Here is a 24,000-nt window from a genome sequence, read left to right on the forward strand (position 1 = left end):
CCAAGGTAGTCAACAGTCTGGTTAACTATTTTGTCTTTTAAAAATTGATCCAACAAATTTATTCTGAGTCATTTTTACCATCTGCTGTCTAACTGTGGGTTGGCAGAAGGACAATAGATAGTTTTACTATGGACCTTCCATTTAGAGGTGTGACTAAGGCCCATTGGCAAGAAGCCGTGACACACATGCCACTGTTGTCCAAGAGTAAAGTTTCTCACAGTGAACAGGCTATGGGGAAAAAAAAGAAAAACATTTAGAAACACTGATCACTCAAAAACCTTTCCTTTCCTTTCTTTAGTAGCACTTTTAAACCTAACTGAGATGCCAATAATGTAACACAATAAATTTTATATTTCTCCAGGAACTGTTAAAGAGGTTATATACTATTATCTAATTAAAATCCATCAAGTAAATACAAATCAAATACCAGAATATACTATTTTCTCCTACATCTAAGTAGTTTAAAATAGAAAAACAAAGGTCATGGTCATGTAACTATCAGGTGCAGTTAAAAAAAAGAACCAGTGGAATTGGGAAATCTACAAGGATTGGCAAGGCAAAGTTGGAAGAACATTAATGTCTGTTGGAAATATTTTACATGTTTCATAAAATTGACAGTCACACAGAAGATTCTAGATCAAAGTTTTTGACAGAAGAAAAATATTTTTAGGCAGAATGATTAGTTTGCACAATGTAACTCACAACTGAAGTGTTGCCTTTGGAGATTTATTAAATAAAGTATACAAGAGTGAAAGAATTAGTGAAGATTTCTCAAACCAACATTAAATTTGGGCTTTTTCTGTCCTACTTATGCTCCACTTGCCTCTTTTTAGCTTTGTGGCATGTTTCCTACTATAAGCCAGTCCCCCTGACCCTTGTTTCTATAGTTTTTGAATATTATTACCATACTATATTTTAATCCCACAAATAAATTTGATCAATTTGTTTCTTTACCACTTTATGTCTTTTATGTATACAAAATTTTATGACTTCATTTTCTTCTAAAAGCTACATTTCTATAGTTGTAATTATGAAGATATTCATAATTTCTTTATTTATTCATCTGTTATTGGGCACTTGAGTTGTTTTGAGATTCTGGCTATTGTGAATACTGCTGCAATGAACATAAGAGTGCAGATGTCAGGCCCGGAGAGATAGCACAGCGGCATTTGCCTTGCAAGCAGCCGATTCAGGACCAAAGGTGGTTGGTTCGAATCCCGGTGTCCCATATGGTCCCCCGTGCTTGCCAGGAGCTATTTCTGAGCAGACAGCCAGGAGTAACCCCTGAGCACCGCCAGGTGTGGCCCAAAATCCAAAAACAAAAAAAAAAAAAGAAAAAAAGAAAAAAAAAAGAGTGCAGATGCCTTTTCTGCATTCTGTTTTTGGGCTTCTAGTCTATATCTCAGAGTAGTACTTTTGGACCATATAGAAGCATGATTTCTAGTTTTGTGAGGAATGTTCATACAGTGTTTAAAACAAAAAAGGAAATAGAGATAAAAGTGTTTTCTATTAGTGGCAAGCTGTGTGTGTGTGTGTGTGTGTGTGTGTGTGTGTGTGTGTGTGTAGGTGTTGGGGAGAAGACTGATGGGAAATAAGTGGGGATATTGGTAGTGCTAAATATACACTAAATGGGTATTGGAGCATTGAAACTGAAACTAATCATGAACAACTTTATATCTTATAGTATTCAGTTAAAAATTAAAAGTTAAACACAATTTAAAGAAAAATGTAATTGTAATTGTGGGACTTGAAAAGATAATATTTACTATTTCACAAGGAAAAGTGATTGAATTGTCCATTCAGACTTAGTTTATTGCATTAGATGATGGAATAGCTAATCTCTGATTGCCAAGTCTATTGATGCCAGCTGCAAATTTGTCATTAGTCTTCTTTTTTTAAAAAGCTTATTTAAAACATTTCATGACATGTAACCAGATTTTTGTCCTTTTTTGGTGCAGATTTTTAGATATAATTTACTTTATTTATAGACCATTTATCATATAGTTGACATAGTTGATCATAATACATTTGTTTCCAGGTAAATGGAAGCAAAATTACTAAGAAAGAATAAAGGAGAAAGAAGAAAAAAGGGGTAGAGGGACAAAGAAATTTGTGAAAATTATTGTGTCTCATAATGAGGTCATTAAGTCATTGTCAGAAGGTCTTGTAAGCTCTTGTGGCTAGTTGATCATTTTGTTACTTCTTTTCTTAAAAAATAATTTAAACACCATGATTAAAAACATGTTAATGATTCGGTTTCAGTCATAAAATGCAACTTTCCCACCCCAAATGCCCTCATTTTCATTCTTTCCCTTCCCCTGCCAGTTTCAAGACAGGCATTGTATATTTTTCTATATCATTGTCATGGTAGTTATTATTGTAGTTATTCTCTAACTGTGCTCACCACTCTTTGGGGATAAACTTCACATTATGAACTGATTTTTATGGCCCTCATGTTTGTTGTCTTTGGGTATTATTACTATACTCTTTTAAATTTTCTTAAATCCCATAGATGAGTGAGTCTATTCTGTGTTTATATCTGTCCCTCTGACTTATTTCACTCAGCATATTATTCTCCATGTCTATCCATGTAAAGGAAAATTTCATGACTTTATTTTTTCTAACAGCTGCATAATATTCCATTATGTAGATGTACCACAGTTTCTGTAGCCACTTATTTGTTGTGGGGCATCTGGGTTGTTTTCAGATTTGGGCTATTGTAAATAGTGCTGCAATGAACATAGAAGTGCAGAGGGCATTATTGTATTGTGTTTTTGTTTTCCTAAAGAATATCCTAGGAGTGGTATTGCAAGATCATATGTGAGTTCAATTTCCAGTTTTTAAAGGAATATCCATATTGTTTCCCAGAAAAAGTGGACTAGATGAAATTTTCAACAGCAGTAAATGACAGTTTGGTTTTCCATATCCACACCAACAGTGGTTGTTCTTGTTCTTTGTGATATGTGCCAGTCTTTGTGGCATGAGATGTTTCATTTTGTTTTGATTTACATCTCCCTGAATATCAGTGATTTGTAGCATTTTTTCATGTGCATTTTGGTCATTGTATTTATTTTTTGAGGAATTGTCTATTCATTTCTTCTCTCCATTTTTTTCGTTGGGTTAGAATTTTTTTGTTGTTGAGTTCTGTCAGTACCTTGTATATCTTAGATATTAGCCCCTTATCTGCTGGATATTGTTTGAATAGTTTCTTCCATTCTATGAGTGAGAGTGATTTTTTTTTACTCTAGTCACCATTTCCTTTGAATTGCAGAAGCTTCTCAGTTTAATTTAGTGCTATTTGTTTATCTTCACTTCCACTTGTTTGAACAGCAGTGTTTCCTTCATGAAGTGCCTTTATTCTCAATGTCATGAAGTGTTTCTCCTATATTTTCTTCTATATAACATAGTTTCAGGTATGATATCAAGGTCTTTAATTCATTTGGATTTGACCTTTGTGCATGATGTTAGATAGAGGTCTGAGTTAGCCTTTTTGCATGTGGCTGAGCAGTTGTGCCAACACCACTTGCTGAAGAGGCTTTCCTTGCTCCATTTTGCATTTATTGCCCCTTTACCAAAGATTAATTGATGGTATGTCTGAGGAACGTTCTATGAATACTCACGTCTATTCCATTGATTTGAGGGTCTGTCTCTATTCCAATACCATGCTGTTTTAATGACTATTGCTTTGTAGTACAATTTAAAGTTGGGGAAAGTGATACCTCCAATTTTCTTTTTACTAAGGGTTGCTTTAGCTATTTGTGTGTGCTTATTGTTACAAAATGAATTTCAGGAGTGTTTGATCCACTTCTTTGAAGAATGTCATGGATATCCTTAGAGAAATTTCATTAAATTGTATAATTTCTCGGAAAGTACTGCCGTGAATCCTGCCAATCCACAAAAAGAACATATGTTTCCATTTCCATGTGTCTTCTTTTCTTTCTTGAAGCATTATTTTTTTTAAATTTTTTTTAGGTCTTTAATTCATTTTTTTATTTCAATTTTATATATATATATTTTTTTATTTAAACACCTTGATTACATACATGATTGTGTTTGGGTTTCAGTCATGTAAAGAACACCACCCATCACCACTGCAACATTCCCATCACCAATGTCCCAAGTCTCCCTCCTCCCCGCCTGACCCCTGCCTGTACTCTAAACAGGCTCTCCATTTCCCTCATACATTCTCATTATTAGGACAGTTCAAAATGTAGTTATTTCTCTAAACTCATCACTCTTTGTGGTGAGCTTCCTGAGGTGAGGTGGAACTTCCAGCTCTTTTCTCTTTTGTGTCTGAAAATTATTATTGCAAGAATGTCTTGCATTTTTCTTAAAATCCATAGATGAGTGAGACCATTCTGCGTTTTTCTCTCTCTCTGACTTATTTCACTCAGCATAATAGATTCCATGTACATCCATGTATAGGAAAATTTCATGACTTCATCTCTCCTGACAGCTGCATAATATTCCATGTGTATATGTACCACAGTTTCTTCAGCCATTCGTCTGTTGAAGGGCATCTTGGTTGTTTCCAGAGTCTTGCTATGGTAAATAGTGCTGCAATGAATATAGGTGTAAGGAAGGGGTTTTTGTATTGTATTTTTGTGTTCCTAGGGTATATTCCTAGGAGTGGTATAGCTGGATCGTATGGGAGCTCGATTTCCAGTTTTTGGAGGAATCTCCATATCGCTTTCCATAAAGGTTGAACTAGACGGCATTCCCACCAGCAGTGGATAAGAGTTCCTTTCTCTCCACATCCCCGCCAACACTGTTTATTCTCATTCTTTGTGATGTGTGCCATTCTCTGGGGTGTGAGGTGGTATCTCATCGTTGTTTTGATTTGCATCTCCCTGATGATTAGTGATGTGGAGCACTTTTTCATGTGTCTTTTGGCCATTTGTGTTTCTTCTTTGTCAAAGTGTCTGTTCATTTCTTCTCCCCATTTTTTGATGGGATTAGATGTTTTTTTTCTTGTAAAGTTCTGTCAGTGCCTTGTATATTTTGGAGATTAGCCCCTTATCTGATGGGTATTGGGTGAATAGTTTCTCCCACTCAGTGGGGGGCTCTTGTATCCTGGGCGCTATTTCCTTTGAGGTGCAGAAGCTTCTCAGCTTAATATATTCCCATCTGTTAATCTCTGCTTTCACTTGCTTGGAGAGGGTAGTTTCCTCCTTGAAGATGCCTGTAATGTCCTGGAGTGTTTTGCCTATGTGCTGTTCTATATATCTTATGGTTTTGGGGCTGATATCGAGGTCTTTAATTGAAGCATTATTTTAAAGTTTTCTTTTATAGATACTTCACTTCTTTAGTTAAATTGACTCCAAGGTATTTTAAGTTTGTTGGTGCTATTGTAAATGAGATTTTTTTAATGTCCATTTTTTTCTGTCACTATTTGTGTATAAGAAAGTTATTGATTTTTGTGTGTTTTAATTTTGTAGCTTGCTATTTTCTATAAGATTTCTAAATCTATTTTTTCTAGAAGCTTTTTCCATAGAGTTGTTAGGATTTTCTAAATATAGTATTATGTCCTCTGCAAACATTGAAAGCTTGACTTCTTCCTTCCCTATCTGAATGCCCTTTATATACCATATTTTCCAGAGTATAAGACGACTTTTGAAACAAAAAAAGTCAATCAAAAATAGGGGGTTGTCTTATAAAAAATGTTTCAATATGCCGCTAAATGAAAATTGTCTGAATATTGCCACAAAACGAGTTTTCCAACTCGATCCTGCACCAATCACTGCAAGGCTGCTCGGAGCACCTCTCTAATTCAGCCAATCCAAGCAGGCTTTTTATGCATGCAAATTAGACAATGTTCTGTAGCGAATCTACAATGTGAAAAGCCTGCTCAGATTGGCCAGAGTCAGAGAGGAAGTCTATTACAGTATTACCTTTGAACATTTGCTTGTTGTGATTGGCTCACTGTGGTACATACAGTTGCAGCACAGGAATGTTCTGTCTGATACAGTGAATATAGGCCTAAACCTGTGTTTTAACTGCAAAATTAAGGGTTGTCTTATACGCCCAGTCGTCTTACACACTGGCAAATACAGTATTTTACTTGCTTAATTGCTAACGCAAGTACTTTTAGTATGTTGAGTAAGAGTGATGAAAGTGGGAAGCCTTATCTTGTGCCAGATCTTAGGGGAAAGGCTTTCAGTTTTTTTTTTTTTATCACTGAGAATAATATTTGCCATGGGCTGTGGTAAATAGCCTTGACTATACTGAGAAAAGTTCTTTTCATTCCCAACTTGTTGAAAGTTTTCATAATGAATGAATGTTAGCTTATCAAATGCTATCTCTGTATTTATTAATATGATCAAGTGGTTTTTATTTTTCCTTTTGCTGATGTGGTGGATAGCCTTGATTGACTGCATATGTTGAATTATCCTTACATCTGTGGAATGAATCCTATTTGGTCATGATGTATGACTTTCTTGATGAAGGTTTGGATCCTATTTGCTAAGGTTTTATTGAGGATCTTTGCATCTGTGTTCATCAGGGATATTGGTCTGTAGTTCTATTTTATTTTATATTTTATTTTTTGCAGCATCTCTCTCTGGCTTTGGTATCAGGGTGATGTCAGATTTATAAAAACTATTTGAAAATGTTTCTGTTTCTTCTATTTTCTGAAAGAGACTAAAAAGTATAGGAAGTAGTTCGCTTGAGAAGTTTGAAGGAATTATTAGTAAATCCATCTGGGTCTGGACTTTTGTTTCTGGGAAGACTTTTGATTACTATTTTAATTTCTTCAATAGTAATGGATCTGTTCAGATATGCTAGATCATCTTAGTTCAATTTTGGGAGGTTATAAAAGTTTAGAAATCTTTTCATTTTATCTAGGTTCTCTTGCTTTGTCACATAGAGTTTCTAAAATTATCCTTTGATATTATTTCAATTTATAGTATCTTTAGTAATCTCCATATATTTATTTCTAATAAGTTTTATTAAATTTCACTCTTCCTTTCTTTGTAAGTTTTACTATTTGTTAATAAATCTTGTGTATTTTTTCAAAGAACCAAATCTTGCTTTCATTGATATTTTGGATATTTTTTGGATTTACCATCATTTTTTCTCTTCTAAACTTATTATTTTCTTCTGTCTATTTTTGTTTTTATTTTGTTGATCACTTTCGAATTTTATCAGATATGCCATTAAGTTTTCATGTAGGTCCTTTCTTCCATCCTGATGTGTGATTGCAAAGCTATAAATGTTTCCTCTTAATACCACTTCTGCTGTATCCCACAAATTCTGATAATTTGTGTCTTTGTTCTAATTAGTTTCTAGAAATCTTTTGATTTTGTCTTTGATTTTTGTCTCTGATGTACTGGTTGTTCAGAAGTGAGCTGTTTAATAGCCAGGTGTTAAAGTTTATTTTCTGTGTCCCTTTGTAGTCCATTTCTAATTTCAGTGCATTATGATCTGAGATGGTAGTACATACGATTACTTTATTCTTTAATTTATTTGTAGGTATGTTTTTTGGGCTGCCAGGTGGTCTATTTTGGAGAATGAACCATGTGTACTGGTGAAGAATGTACATAGAGTTTTCTGAAGATTGAGGCCCTTTATATATTTGCTGAGGCAATTTATTCCATTTCTCCTTTCAGTGCTATTATTTTCTTATGTTTCATCCTGGTTGGCCTATCAAGTGGTGACAAGGTAGTGTTGAAGTCTTTCACTATTATTGTTATGTTATTGATATCTTCTTTCAACTTTGTCAGTAGCTATTTTAAATATTTTTCTGGTCCATCAATGGGTGCATATATGTTTAAAAGTGTGATTTTTTTCCAGTTGTACATATACCTTTATTATTAAGAATTGACCATTTCTGTCTCTTGAACTTTTTTAAGTCTAAAGTCTGTGTCATCTAAAATTAGTATGGCCACTCCAACCTTTTTAAGGGAGTTGTTTGATAGTATTTGTTCTACTATTCAGATGAGTTTCTTGTAGGCAGGGTAATGTTGGATTCAGCTTTTTAAAACATTTGCCACTTTGTGTTTCTTAACTAGTGTATTTAGTCCATTAACAGTGAGAGAGATGATTGTCATTAGACTTAGTGTCATCTTTTTTTTTTTTTTTTGGTTTTTCGGGCCACACCTGTTAGACGCTCAGGGGTTACTCCTGGCTACGCACTCAGAAATTGCCCCTGGCTTGGGGGGGACCATATGGGATGCCGGGGGATCAAACCGTGGTCCTTTCCTTGGCTAGCGCTTGCAAGGCAGACACTTTACCTCTAGCGCCACCTCGCCGGCCCCTTAGTGTCATCTTTTAATAAGAGTTTGGTGTGATTTGTGGTCTGTCTTATCTTAAAGTAGATCTTTTAGTTCATCCTTTAAGGTTGGTTTGAGTCAGTAAAATTTCTAAGCTGTTGATTATGCTTGAAGTTTAGTATCCTTCCTTAAAACCTGAATGTAAGTCAACTGAATGAAGTACTCTTGGATATATATTGATTTAATTGAAATTTTCACTATATCCTGCCTTTTTGCCTTGAGTGTTTCTTGTGACAAATCTGTAGTAAACCTTAAGGCTACTCTTTTCAATGTAATTTCCCTTTTTGATCTCGCAGCTTTCAATATTCTATTCCTATATATGGACTATGTAACTAGACTATGCCTTGGGGTGCTTTCCTTTGAAATTCTTTTGGATGGAACACTTCAGACATGTAGTATTTGGTTGCATGCACTATTTATCTCTGGGAATTTTTTTTATAATTATGTCCTTATTTGTTGATACTTCATGTGAGTTTTCTTGTCTCTGGGACTCCAGTGATTCTTATGTTTTTGTTGAATTTATTAAAGACTTCTTTTTGTGGGGGGGGGTCACACACATTGATGCTCATGGGCTACACCTGGCTATGCACTCAGAAATTGCTCCTGGCTTGGGGACCATATGGGACACCAGGCTGTCAAATCGAGGTATGACCTGGGTTAGTTGCTGCAAGGCAAGCGCCCTACAGCTGTGCTACTGCTCTGGCTCAAATTTATCCGAGACTTCCTTTTTTGTCTGTTCACATTCTTTGAGAACTTTTCCCATTGCTGATCATTTATTTTGAGGCTCTTTTCCAACCCCTTCTGTTGTATGGAATTGCCGTGCATCTCATTTTCTGGCTCACTGATTCTGTCTTCATCAGCTATTACTCTGTTGGATAAGATATTCAGTAAGGTTTTCATTTTTTCATTTTTTTCTTTATTTAAACATCTTGATTACAAATATGGTTGTAATTAAGTTTCAGTCATGTAAAGAACACCCCCTTCACCAGTGCAACATTCCCACCACCAATGTCCCAAATCTCCAAGTTTTTAGCCATATTATATCAATTTGAAATTTTCTCATTTCTGCTTTCATATCCTGTTGACTCTTATTTTTGGCAGGTTCAGTTCATTCCTTGTTTTCATTGAGTTCTATGAACATCCTTCAGATTTCTTCTTAAACATCCTTATATAACCATATCTAAGAAACAAATAAACAGTTGGTACTTATCATGTCATTGGAGCTACCATCTATATTGTCTAAGTATGATGGAGGCCTGCATTGCTTCTCCATTATTACAGTTGTAGTGTGGTGTGGTATTTTCTATGTCTCTTGCTGGTGTTCCTTGACTAGAAGGAGCTTTGACTCATTTTCTTAGATTTTGTATTATGATCACCTGGATACAGCCAACGTGATTTCTGGGTCCCAAAGCCAAGGCATTCTCAGTCACTGACAAAAAGCGAGTTTAGACTTTAGTAAGGAAGAGCTTAATTACTTTGTTTATGAACATTATGCAATTTTAGATACACACAAGTGTCTAGATTGGTGTGGTTTTACTGGGAATGACAGTATTAAACAAAAATAAATTTGTCTCATAGCCATGAATGTGGTTGCATGGTTCAGGCATTCTTGGCACTATTTATGATACTGTAGCTTTTATAGGACCTGATTTCTGGTTACAGTTCTTCTGCAAGTCTGAGACAAGGGAGAGTGTGTCCACTCTCACTCCAAAAACGTTCTAGTGATGTCAATCTAAATACTGATAGTCCTGGAGTTTTGTTCACATTGTTTTCTCTGCAGAAAGCCAAAGAAGAGTGATAAAATGGGGTCATTGGCAAAGTGGTGATTGTGAGTCATGGATGCAGCAGGCATGGTTTTGGCAGAGCAGAGATTTGGCCTACCATCTTTTCCTTAGATTGCCATCATTCAGCTCCATAGCAAGAATACCCCAAAACTTTCATGGCTTGGTTTACTTCTCTTTCTTTAGTCTATTGAGCTGGCCAAATGCAGACATGGTGACTGCATTATTATTTTCACCAGATTTTTTTAACTTTCCTGTACTCTTGGCTGAGGTCATATGGTAGGCAAAAATCAGACATTAGAAAAAATTTGCTTTTTACTTTGTCAATTATGGTGATAAATATATGTTTACCTTTATCTATCTATTTAATATCATTTTCATGTGTTCATTTGGCCATGTTGGTTATTCTTTGTTAGTTCTCAGAGTGTGCATGCAGTCATTTAATAAAGTTTTGAGATTCCTTTTATAAGTTATGCTTAATGGTGTGTCCAAGGGAATAATATTGTGCAGCTAGAAAATATCCAAGTTCAAAGATACAAGTTATTTGAGATCCCCCCAAAAGAACTATCTATAAAAGTCCTTTAAAATATATTAAATAATGTTCAGAAATAAAATCCCAGTTTTTACAAAACCAGAGTTAAGCTTTCTACTTTAGACATTTGTTTTAAAAATTATATTTATTTCTAAAGTTGCCTCAATTTTTAATGCAACATTTTACATCTTAGATTGAGTTTATGTTTTATTACATTTCCCTATCATTCCCTTCACAATATTTTAGTCAACGAACCTCTTTATTCCATCTGTCTTCTAAGATGTATTAGCTTATTTATAAAGCATTTTTCTCTTTTTTTTGTTACCATTCTGTTCCTTTTCTTATTAACGTATCATGGTCTACAACAGTATTAATAGTTTTTTGCTTTAGACATTGTTATTGCTTCACAGTCACCACTAAAGTATCAATATCCCTCCACCATTGTTTCTATTTCCCTTCTCATTTGCTCATTACTCTTTAAATCATTCCCCAATGTCCTTGGCAAAGTCAGTTTTCTGTAGAATTTGAGTGTTTTATGCATTATTTCTCTTTCATTGATTTACTTCTCTATATATTCTACATATAAATGAGAATACTCTGTAATTTATCATCTTTATACTCCCTTCACTTAAATCAACACTCTAGTTTTATCCAAATTATAGCAAAAGGCAAAACTTCATATTTTCTTATAGAAAAGTAATATTCTATTATGCACCTAAACCACAATTTCTTCATATGATCATCTGTATTTTCACACTTGGATTGTTTTCAGATGTTGGTTATTGTAAATATTACTGCAATAATATAGGTATCATATATGTTTTTCAAATGAATATTTTTGGATTTCTGGGATAGTTACCAAGTAATAAAAATAATGGTTCATGTGTCAACTCTATTTTATAATCTTTAAAAATTTTTTCTGACATCTTTTTATGTGTACTCAGACTTAATTTAAATTGTTTTTCAGAAATTGTGATTGGATTTTATATGGAAGAGAAGGTGGTCATTCTTCTAGCTATCCTAGTAAAGACAGATTTAAAACAAATCCAAAGTCAACAAGAACAGTATCGGTACCCAATCTACAACAAGCTGTACAAGGGGGGAACAGTTGCACTAGCATTACGGGGGATAAAGGAGGGAGATGTAGGATGCATGCTGGGAACAGAAGTAGAGGGAGGACAACACTGTTGTGGGAATGTCCCATTCATTGTCACTATGTGCCTTAAATATTACTGTGAAAGATTTATGATTTACTTTGACCACAATAAAAATAAGAAAAATAACCAAAAACAAACAAAAAAACCCCAACCAAATTGGTATTTAGGTTTTCATTAACACAAGAAATTCTGTGTTATAAGCCATCAAACTAGCAGTTAAATTTCTAGTTTTAAGAGGAGGTTAGTGTGGTGCAACCAGAAATGACATGTCAATGCACAAAACTCCTAGTTAGAACAATTTTTTTAAATACTACTTCAGAATTTGCTTCCATAAACTCAAAATTTGATGAATACTCCTGTTGTTTCATCTACAAATTTATTTTTATATTGTATCATTTAAGAAATAAAATATAGAAGAATATATATAAACCAGATCAAGGAATAGGAAATAAATTATCACAGAACAAGTTTAGAGAAAACTTACAATCTTGTTGCAAGAAATGTTGACGTGCCTTTGACCCATGAAAATGAAAAGGTAAATATATGAATAATATACAGAGAACTAAAGGGCATTATTAGTAGTAACTGGTGAAATTTAGTAAATAAAGGATACAAAATTGTCATGAATGACACTAAAGTTACTTAGACTGAAATGCCTAATAGTATAAGAGAAATGAAAGTCTTGGAGTAAGGATAAGGATTTTAGATTTGATGGGAAATAAAGTTTTCAAAAATTCTGGGAATTTATTCTGAGATACATGACTTGGTTATTGTAAGCAGAATTTGACTCATGGAAATGGAAAAATAAATACATGTATAATAAATAGAGAACTCAAGAGCATTATTAGTAGAATTATTTGTGGAATTCAGTAAATGAAGGATATGAAATTGTCATGAATAACACAAATGTCACTTAGATTGAAATGCTTAATACTCTAAGACAAAATGAAAGCCTGGTGATCTGGAAGATGCTAGCTGGTTTCCAGGGCCACAGAGAATGATGCTTGGGGGATAAGGTCATGTTAGAGGTTAAAATGGGCTTAATCACATGCAATATAAACAATGCTACAGAATTGAAAATCTGGTGCATTTAGTATAGTGTTTGCAAGAATCTTGACCAATGACAAAATTCAATAAAAGTCACAATAATTATATTATTTACTAATTTGTTTATTATAAGTACTATACCATGCTTTTTATTATTGTTGTTGCTGTTAAGATAACATATTTACAAAAATTTTAGTTTTTATGAACTTGATGTACAAATTACCATAACTCACCATCACTGACATACCTAATCCCCTGCATGAGTGTCTTTTAATTACTTCTACCCACCTCTTCATTTCCCCCTCTGTCCTTCCTATTTTGTAACATGTTTGTAATGCAGGCAAAATGTTTGTCATTGTTCATTACTTCCATTTCCTTGTTTATATGCCTCTGTTCTTACACCTGTTTCAATTATTCACCAATTCTTTGTTATTTTAGAGAACCATCAAAATTTATGTTCCATAGTGACTCCTCTTTGATCTTCCAGTTTCACCTTACTATTATATCTCATCAGTTTTCTACCATTTTAGTAGCATTTTTGAAGAACAGAGAGATAGATGTTTGCTATCTTGAATTTGAAGCCAGAAATTCTAAATTGAGTTACTATTTTGATCCTGGAAGTTTAATCCCATTTGAAATGCATTAAACTTTTTCAGGCAAGGTATCATTTCACTCTACCAAATTATACTCTATTATAGGCTGACAGAGATGAAGCTTGCCTCTATTGAAACGTTGATTTCTTAGTTGTACTGAGAAGAAAAAAATCCTAATCATTGTTTAAGATGAGGCCTTTTTCTTCTTTCCTTATGATTTCTGTCTTCTTTCCTTTGCCACCAAACAGCCTATTAATAAAGAATTATTTAAAACATTTTAAAGAGTGGTAGAGAAATAGTATAGCAGGTAAGACACTCACCTTGCATATGGCTGACTCATCCCCAGCACCAATTTTTTCTGGGAACGACCCCTGGCAACAATGCCAGAAGATAACCCTGAGCATAGCTGGGATTGAACCAAACAAAAAGATTTAAAGATACAGAACTATATAGAAAATTTAGGACCTATGAGCAGGCATATGAAGAAAAATTAAAAACTGTAAGTTTACCTTTCAAATGTAATCATTATACATGTGGTTAAAGTAATTATAATATTTTTGGAGATAGGCATGTATGTACATTTTGTAAGAATATAATGTTGCATGTAAATGAATATGTTACTAATCTCACTTTTTCACACAGTAGTGAATAATAAAGGTTTAACATATGTCTTGATTCTGTAAAAGTATTTTTAAATTTTTTGAATTATTTTTTAATTAAAGCACCGTGATTACAAAATTTTTCATTATTGCATTTCATTCATAGAATATACACTATCCAGGGCCAGAGTGTTGGCACAGCCCTAAGGCGTCTGCCTGGCGCGCTAGCCTAGGATGGACCAAGGTTCGATCCCCTGACGTCCCATTTGGTCCCCCAAGCCAGGAGTTATTTCTGAGCTCATAGCCAGGAGTGGCCCCTGAGCATCACTGGGTGTGGCCAAAACCAAAAACAAACAAACAAAGAATATACACTATCCTTCACAGTGCACCCCTTCCACCACCTATGTCTCCCAGTTCCTCCACCTCCATCCCCCTGTCTTTAGGGCAGGCAATTTGCTTCTCTCTTTCTTTTTTGTCCTGTGGTTTGCACAATTGTCAATGGAGTTTTGCCCTGGTGTCATCTTCTCTCCTTTTAGCGCCAACTTCCTTTCCAGAGTGATCAGTTCCAAGTATCATTATCTTAGTAGACCCTTATCTACTCTGCCTGCACTCACTTGTGGCAAGCTTTCTATCCTAAGTTGGATCTCCTGAACCTTATCTCTATGGTCTATGGATATTATTACCTTACTATCTCCATTTTTTCTTATATCCCACATGAGTGAGATTATTCTATTCTATTCTTTCCCTCTGACTCATTTCACTCAGAAAATAATATTTTTTTATTCACTCACAAATAAACAAATTTTATAACTTTATTTTCCTAACAGTGGCATAGTATTTCATTGTGTAGATAACACCACAGTTTCTTTAGCCATTCACTTGTTATTGGGTAGCGTGGTTGTCTTCAGATTATGATAATTGTAAATAGTGCTGCAATGAACATAGGAGTGTAGAGGGCATTTTTTTTTTTTTTGGTTTCTGGGCCACACCATTGGTGCTCAGGGGTTACTCCTGGCTATGTACTCAGAAAGTGCTCCTGGCTTGGGGTACCATATGGAATGCGGGGGAGGGGTGGTGGGTGGGTATCAAACTGTGTTCTGTCCTAGTTTAGTATGCACAAGACAGGTGTCTTACCACTTGCACCACCATTACAGTCCCCAGAGGCATTTTTAATATAATTTTTATTTTGACCACAGTGGCTTACATATCTTTCACAGTAATATTATTTACAATTTTCAGGGGAATTCCCATCACCAAAGCTGTCCTTCCTCAACCCCCATTCCCATCTTGCGTCCCATATACCCCACCCTCACCCCCCAGGGCTGCTAGTATAAGTGGTCCCCTCTGTGTCTAGCTTACTCCTTAGTGATCATACTTGATACCCTCCACTCTTTCCCCTTCTATTTAAGAGGCAGTACTAGTTAGTTCAAGTTATGTGGTTTGTTTAAAGAAAAGAAGAGCAATAAAATGGGGGTAAAAAAAATCAAATAAGCCGAAAATGAGCGGAATGCTTTTAGGGGCTCTCAACCTCAGTTTGAGAGAGAAAAGGGAAGAAAGAAGTGAAACACCACAACCATACAAAAGGTGATCTCACATAAAAAAAAATCCAGTGAGCACTACAGCAATAAAGACAAGCACCACATAATAACCACAGTCCTGAAATGAAGACATAACAGAGCGCAAAAAGGAAAAAGAAAAAAAAAATGGAGACAACAACTTCAATACCCAAACCCAAACAAAGAAATAAAAAATATAAATAAATAGATAAATAAATAAACAAAAGATTATTTTGTGCTGGTTTTTTTTTCCTGCATAGACATAGTAAATATTGGGGACATTAGAGAGGGAATTCGTTTGGTCTAAAAGCTAAAGGGTTTCTCCACCTTTGAAGTATACTGTCATGGGAAAAACTGTAGACTCCTTGCATGTTCATTTACTCTTCCAGAAGGCATTTTTAAATTGTGTTTTTGTATTCCTGGCATATACATTAGAAGTGGTATTTCTGGGTCATATGGAAGCTCAATTTCAGCTTTTGAAGAATGTCCAATTATTTTTTCTAAAATGGCTGATCAGTTTGCATTCTAAATGGCAATGTGTGAGAATCTTTCTCTCCACCTCCATACCAGCAGCTTTTGTTCTTTGTGGTGTGTGCCAATTTTTGTGGTGTGAGATGATTAGTGATGAGAAACATTTTTTCATGTACCTTTTGGCCATCTTTCTTCTTTGAGGAAATGTCTGTTCATATCTCCTCCCAATTATTCTGATGGTGTTAGATGTTTTATCTTGTAAAGTTTAATCGGACCCTGGTATATTTTAGATACTAACCTCTTACCTGATGGAGATTAGGTGAATAGTTTGCCCATTTCATTGATGGCTAATGTATCCTAGTCACTTACCTTTGAAGTTCAGAAGTTTCTCAGTTGAATGGAGTCCCGTTTGTTTATAGTTGCTTTCACTTGCTTGTCAGTGGTATTTCCTCCTTTGGCTTCAATGTCATGGAGTGTTCTGTCTATGTTTTCCCCTATGTATCTTATGGCTTCAGGTCTGTTATCAACATATTTAATCCATTTGATTTATCCTTTGTACATGAAGTTAAGAAGAGGTCTGTGTTCATTTTGTTGCATGTATTTGACAAGTTTTCCCAGCACCACTTGTTGAAGAGGTTTTCCTTGCTCTACTTTATATTTCTTGCTCCTTAATAAAAATTAATTGTTCGTAAACCTGTGGGTACAGCTATGGATATTCAGTTCTATTCCACTGATCTGATAGTGTGTCTTTATTCCAATACTATGTGGTTTTAATGGCTACTGCTTTATAATAAAGTTAAAAATTGGGGCAGGTGACTCCTCCCATTCTCTTTTTAAAATTTTTGTCAAGGATTGCTTCAGATATTTATGAATACTTATTTATCTATTGTTACTCCACCCTGGATTTACGTGTAGCGACCTGAGACCCACCCATTTCTGGGAGGGGTCTTGGGAACCGGATAATAGGTGTGACCTTACCTGCTAAGCCCGGCCCATTCCTGGGAGGGGTCTTGGAATAGGTAGATAAACCCGGAAGCCAGGGGATTAGGGGCTTTTGCCTTTTGGCCCTGCTGGGCTCTCTGAGGGAGATGGCTGAAAAAGGATAAGACGCAGGGCAAGCCTAGAATGGCTGTATGCTTGAAAGGTTATGAGATAGGCCACACACATGTGGTGGCTAGGGCCTAAATAAAGATGATTCTTCCTGAAGCCTGCCTGTGAGTGAGTGATTACGCCGATTACCTGGGCCTGGGACCCGGCCGGCTGAATGGGGTTGCAAAGCCACGTGGTCTGGGGTGGCAAAAAGAAGAATCTCTCCATCCACCGCCATCCAGCCCCTTCCTTATATATTTAATACAACATCTGGAGTGTATGATCCACTGCTTTGTAAAATGTCATGAGAATTTTTATTGGGATTGAATTTAATTTGTACATGCCTTGGGAAGTATTGATATTTTAATGATGTTAATCCTTCTAATACATGAGCCAGGTATTTCTTTTCTTTTTTTTTTTTTTGGGTTACACCCGTTTGATGCTCAGAGGTTACTCCTGGCTAAGCGCTCAGAAATCACCCCTGGCTTGAGGGGACCATATGGGATGCTGGGGAATCGAACCACGGTCTTTCCTTGGCTAGCACTTGCAAGGCAGACACCTTACCTCTAGCACCACCTCGCCGGCCCCAGGTATTTATTTTCATTTTGTCATGTTCTCTTTTATTTTTTGAAGCAGAGTTTTTATAGTTTTCTTTATATAACTATTTCACCTTTTTAGTTAAATTGTTTCAAGTTGGTTTTCTGAAGGACAATTGTGACTAAGATTATGTTTTTTTGTATCTTTCTCTTTCATTTAATTATTTGTGTATGGAGAAGTCATGAATTTTTGCATATTAACTCTGTAGCCTGCCACTTTACTATACAAGTCTATTGTTGTAGGTCTATTGTTAAGTCTATTTTGTAGGTATAGTATCATGTCAACTGCAAATGATGAGAACTTCACTTATTATTTTTCTATACGGATGTCCTTGATGTCTTTTTCTTGCCTAATTTCTGGGGCATTTATTTCATTGACATTGAGAGAAATGATTGTCATGGAATTTATTGTCATTTTTTTTTGTAGGAGTTCGGTACGTAGTTTGGTGTGTTTGTTGAGTTTGCCTTGCCTTAACGTAGACACTTCAGCTCTTCTTTTAAGATAGATTTTTGAGTCTGGAAAGTTTATGAGCTGTTGTTTATTTGTGAAACTGTGTATCATTTCTTCAATCCTAAATGAAAATTTTACTGGGTATATCTTGGTGAAACATTCATTTCATTGAGTTTTGTCATTATATTCTACCACTGCCTTCAGGATTTGAAGGTTGCTTGTAATATATATGTTGTAAGTATTTTTTGTTTTTTTTTGGGGGGGCCATACTCAAGCAGTGATCAGGGCTTACTCCTGGTTCTGCACTCAGAACTCACTCCTGATAGGCTTGGTGAACCATATGAAATACCTGTAATCAAACCTGGGTTAGTGCGTGCAAGGCAAATGCCTTACCAGCAGTGCTATTGCTCCAGTCTCCAATCTGTTGTAAATTTTAAGGATACTTCTTTTTATGTTATTTCCCTTTGTGAAAATTCTGCTTTCAATATTCTATTCCTCTTTATGTGCTTCATCATTTTGACTAAAATGCATCTGGAGTGTCTTTTTGTTGTTGTTGTTAGCCACACCCAGCAGTACACAAAGGATACTTCTGGCTTTGTGCTCAGAAATCGTTCCTGGAAGCTCGAGGGACCATATGGGATGCTAGAAATCAAACCTTGGTCCATACTAGGTTGGCTGCATTCAAGGCAAAAATCTTAATGCTTTGCTATTGCTCCAGCCCCTGGAGTGCTTTTCTTTTCTTTTTTACATGATACACATTGCGGCATCATAAATTTAAATTATGACATCATATGGTATGTCACAATACCCTTTGTGACATCATAATCATAAATTGTGACATTTAATGGTATGTCATAATACCCATTGTGGCATCATAATCCTTAATAGTGAGACCATTTATTATGTCTTTTTTATTTAAACAACTTTATTACATACATGATTGTGTTTGGGTTTCAGTCATGTAAAGAACACCACCCATCACCAGTGCAACATTCCCATCACCAATGTCTCAAATCTCCCTCCTCCCCAAACAATCCCCGCCTGTACTCTAGACAGGCTTTCTATATCCCTCGTACATTCTCATTATTAGGATAGTTCAAAACGTGGTTATTTCTCTAACTAAACTCATTGCTATTTGTGGTGAGCTTCATGAGCTGAGCTGTAACTTCCAGCTCTTTTCTCTTTTGTGTCTGAAAGTTATTACTGCAAGAATGTCTTTCAGTTTTCTTAAAACCCATAGATGAGTGAGACCATTCTGCATCTTCCTCTCTCTTTCTCTCTCTCTCTCTCTGACTTATTTCACTCAGCAAAATAGATTTCATGTACATCCATGTATAGGAAAATTTCAGGACTTCATCTCTCCTGACGGCTTCATAATATTCCATTGTGTATATGTACCACATTTTCTTTAGCCATTCATCTGTTGAAGGGTAATTTGGCTGTTTCCAGAGTCTGGCTATTGTAAATAGTGCTGCAATGAATATAGGTGTAAGGAAGGGATTTTTGTATTGTATTTTTGTGTTCCTAGGGTATATTCCTAGGAGTGGTATAGCTGGATTGTATGGGAGCTCGATTTCCAGTTTTTGGAGGAATCTCCATATTGTTTTCCATAAAGGTTGAACTAGACAGCTTTCCAACCAGCAGTGGATAAGAGTTCCTTTCTCTCCACATCCCCGCCAACACTGCTTGTTCTCATTCTTTGTGATGTGTGCCAATCTCTGGGGTGTGAGGTGGTACCTCATAGTTGTTTTGATTTACATCTCCCTGATGATTAGTAATGTGGAGCATTTTTTTCATGTGTCTTTTGGCCATTTGTATTTCTTCTTTGTCAAAGTGTCTGTCCATTTCTTCTCCCCAATTTCTGATGGGATTAGATGTTTTTTTTTCTTGTAAATTTGTGTCAGTGCCTTGTATATTTTGGAGAATAGCCCCTTGTCTGATGGGTATTGGGTAAATAGTTTCTCCCAGTCAGTGGGGGGCTCTTGTATCCTGGGCGCTATTTCTTTTGAGGTGCAGAAGCTTCTCAGCTTAATATATTCCCATCTGTTAATCTCTGCTTTCACTTGCTTAGAGAGTGCAGTTTCCTCCTTGAAGATGCCTTTAATCTCAATGTCCTGGAGTGTTTTACCTATGTGTTGTTCTATATATCTTAAGGTTTCAAGTCTGATATCGAGGTCTTTCATCCATTTGGATTTAATCTTCATACATGATGGTAACTGGGGGGTCTAAGTTCAATTTTTTTGCAAGTAGCTAGCCAGTTGTGTCAACACCACTTGTTGAAGAGGCTTTCTTTGCTCCATTTAGGATTTTTTGCTCCTTTATCAAAAATTAGGTGATTGTATGTCTGGGGAACATTCTCTGAGTATTCAAGCCTATTCCACTGATCTGAGGGCCTGTCTTTATTCCAATACCATGCTGTTTTGATAACTACTGCTTTGTAGTACAGTTTAAAGTTGGGGAAAGTAATTCCTCCCATATTTTTTCCAATGATTGCTTTAGCTATTCTAGGGTGTTTATTGTTCCAAATGACTTTCAAAAGTGCCTGATCCACTTCGTTGAAGAATGTCATTTGTATCTTTAGAGGGATCACAATAAATCTATACAATGCTTTGGGGAGTATTGCCATTTGGATGATGTTAATCCTGCCAATCCATAAGCAGGGCAGGTGCTTCCATTTCCGCGTGTCCTCTCTTATTTCTTGGAGCAGAGTTTTATAGTTTTATTTGTATAGGTTCTTCACATTTTTAGTTAAGTTGATTCCAAGACATTTGAGTTTGTGCGGCACTATTGTGAATGGGGTTGTTTTCTTAATGTCCATTTCTTCCTTATTACTATTGGTGTATAGAAAGGCCATTGATTTTTGTGTCTGACACCTTGCTATATGAGTCTATTGTTTCTAGAAGCTTTTTTCATAGAGACTTTAGGGTTTTCTAGGTAGAGTATCATGTCATCTGCAAACAGTAAGAGCTTGACTTCTTCCTTTCCTATCTGGATTCCCTTGATATCTTTTTCTTGCCTAATCGCTATAGCAAGTACTTCCAGTGCTATGTTTAATAAGAGTGGTGAGAGAGGACAGCCTTGTCTTGTGCAGAATTTAGAGGAAAGTCTTTCAGTTTTTCTCCATTCAGGACATTATTTGCCTCTGGCTTGGGGTAGATGGCCTTAACTATATTGAATAAGTTCCTTTCATTATCATCTTGCTGAGAGGTTTTGATCAAGTATGGGTGTTGAAGCTTATCAAATGCTTTCTCTGTTCTATTGATATGATCATATAATTTTTATTACTTTTGCTGTTATGTGTTGTGTATTATGTTGATAGATTTACAGATTTAAACCATCCTTGCATTCCTGAGATGAAACCTACGTTGATCATAGTGGATAATCTTCTTAATGAGGCACGAATCCCTATTTGCCAGGATTTGCTGAGGATCTTGAATCTTGTATTCATCAGTGATATTGGGTCTGTAATTGACTTGTTTTCATAGCACCTTCTGTCTGGTTTATGGTAGCAAAGTGATGTTGGCTTCATAAAAGCTATGTGGGAAGTGTTTGTCTGTTTTTTCATTTTATGAAAGATTAGTTCCAGTATTGTAGTAGTTCCTCTTGGAAAGTTTGAAAGAATTCATTAGTGAATCCATCTGGGCCTGGGCTTTTGTTTTTGGGCAGATATTTGGTTACCGTTTTAATTTCATCAATAGTGATGGGGTGTTTAGATATATTGCATCCTCTTCCTTCACCTGTGGAAAATTATAAGAGTCTAAGAATGTATCCATTTCTTCCAGATTCTCAATTTTAGTGGCATAGAGTTTCTCAAAGTAGTTTCTGATTACCCCTTGAATCTCTGCCATATCAGTAGTCATCTCTCCTTTTTCATTCCAAATATGAGTTATTAAGTTTCTCTCTTTCTCTCTTTCTTTGTTAAAATTGCCAGTGGTCTATCAATCTTGTTTATTTTTTTCAAAGAATTAACTTCTGCTTTCGTTGATCTTTTGGATTGTTTTTTGGGTTTCCACTTTGTTGATTTCAGCTCACAACTTTGTTATTTCCTTTTGTCTTCCTATTTTTGGGTCCTTTTGTTGAACACTTTCTAGTTCTATGAGCTGCTTCAATAAGCTACTCAGGTAAGACCTTTCTTCCTTCCTGATGTGTGCTTGCAAAGCTATAAATTTTCCTCTCAGTACTGCTTTTGTTGTGTCCCATAAGTTCTGATAGTTTGTGTCTTTATTGTCATTTGTTTCCAGGAAAACCTTTTGATTTCCTCCTTGATTTCATCTCGGACACACTTGTTATTCAGTATGCGGCTAGTTTTAACTTTCCAGGTGTTAAAGTTTTTCTTCTGTGTCCCTTTGGAATTCACAAATAATTTCACGGGCCTTGTGGTCACGCGAAAGTAGCCTGCAAAATTTCTATCCTCTTGATATTATGGAGGTATGTTTTATGTGCCAGCATGTAGTATGTCCTGGAGTATGTCCCATGTACATTGGAGAAGAATGTGTATCCAGGTTTCTGGGGATGGAAAGCCTATATATATCCACTAGGCCTCTTTCTTCCATTTCTCTCCTCAAGTCTAGTATATTCTTGTTGGGTTTCAGTCTGGGTTGACCTATCAATGTTGACAAAGCTGTGTTGAGGTCCCCACAATTACTGTGTTGTTATTGATATTATTTTTCAGATTTGTCAACAATTGTATTAAATATTTTGCTGCACCCTCATTCGGTGCATATATGTTTAGGAGAGTGATTTCTTCTGTTCTACATACCCCTTGATTAATATAAAATATCCATCTTTGTCCCTTACAACTTTCCTGAGTATAAAGTTTCCATTATCTGATATTAGTATGGCCACTCCAGCTTTTTTATGGGTGTTGTTTGCTTGAATAATTTTTCTCCAGGACTTTCATTTTGAGTCTATATTTGTTCTGACACTTCAAGTGCATTTCTTGTAGGCAGCAGAAGGTTGGATTGAGTTTTTTGATCTATTTAGCCACTCTGTGTCTTTTAGTTCATGCACTTAGTCCATTGACATTGAGAGAAAGATTGTCCTGGGATTTCATGCATCTTTATTTCAAAATTTGGGTGTGTCTTTTGGTTAGTTTTGTCTTTTATTAGGTCTTTCAGTTTTTCTCTTAAGACTGGTTTTGAGTCTGTAAAGTTTCTGAGCTGTTTTTTGTCTGTGAAACCATGTATTCTTCCATCAACCCAGAAAGTGAGTTTTGCTGTGTACAGTATTCTAGGTGAAACATTCATTTCATTAAGTCTTGTCACAATATCCCACCACTGCTTTCTGGCCTTGAGTGTTCTGGTGACAAGTCTGCTGTAAATCTCAAGGATGCTCCCTTGAATGTAATTTTCTCTTTTGATCTTGCTGTTTTCAGAATTCTGTCTCTATCTGTGGGATTCGTCATTGTGACTAGGATGAGTCTTGGGGTATTTTTTCTGGGGTCTCTTTTGGTTGGTACTCTTCGAGCATGCAGGATTTGATCACATATATTCTTTAGTTCTGGAAGTTTCTTTTTAATGATGTTCTTGACCGTTGATTCTTCCTGGAATTTTTTTTCCTGGGTCTCCGGGACTCATATCGTTCTTAAGTTGTTTCTGTTGAGCTTATTATGGACTTCTATTTTCATTCTGTTTTTCATTCTTTGACTAATTTTTCCATTGTCTGTTCATTTGCTTTAATTTTTTTTCCCAATCTCTCCCACTGCATGGAATTGTTAGTTACCTCATCTTCCACAGCACCAATTCTATTCTCAGCTTCTGAGACCCTGTCCCAGAGCTTATCCATTTTGTCATTCACTTCCTTTACTAATTTTTTTAGGCCTATTAGTTGACATGTTATTTCAGTTTGGATTTTTGTGA

This window comes from Suncus etruscus, chromosome 2 (genome assembly GCF_024139225.1).
Source record: "Suncus etruscus isolate mSunEtr1 chromosome 2, mSunEtr1.pri.cur, whole genome shotgun sequence".
NCBI lineage: Eukaryota > Metazoa > Chordata > Mammalia > Eulipotyphla > Soricidae > Suncus > Suncus etruscus.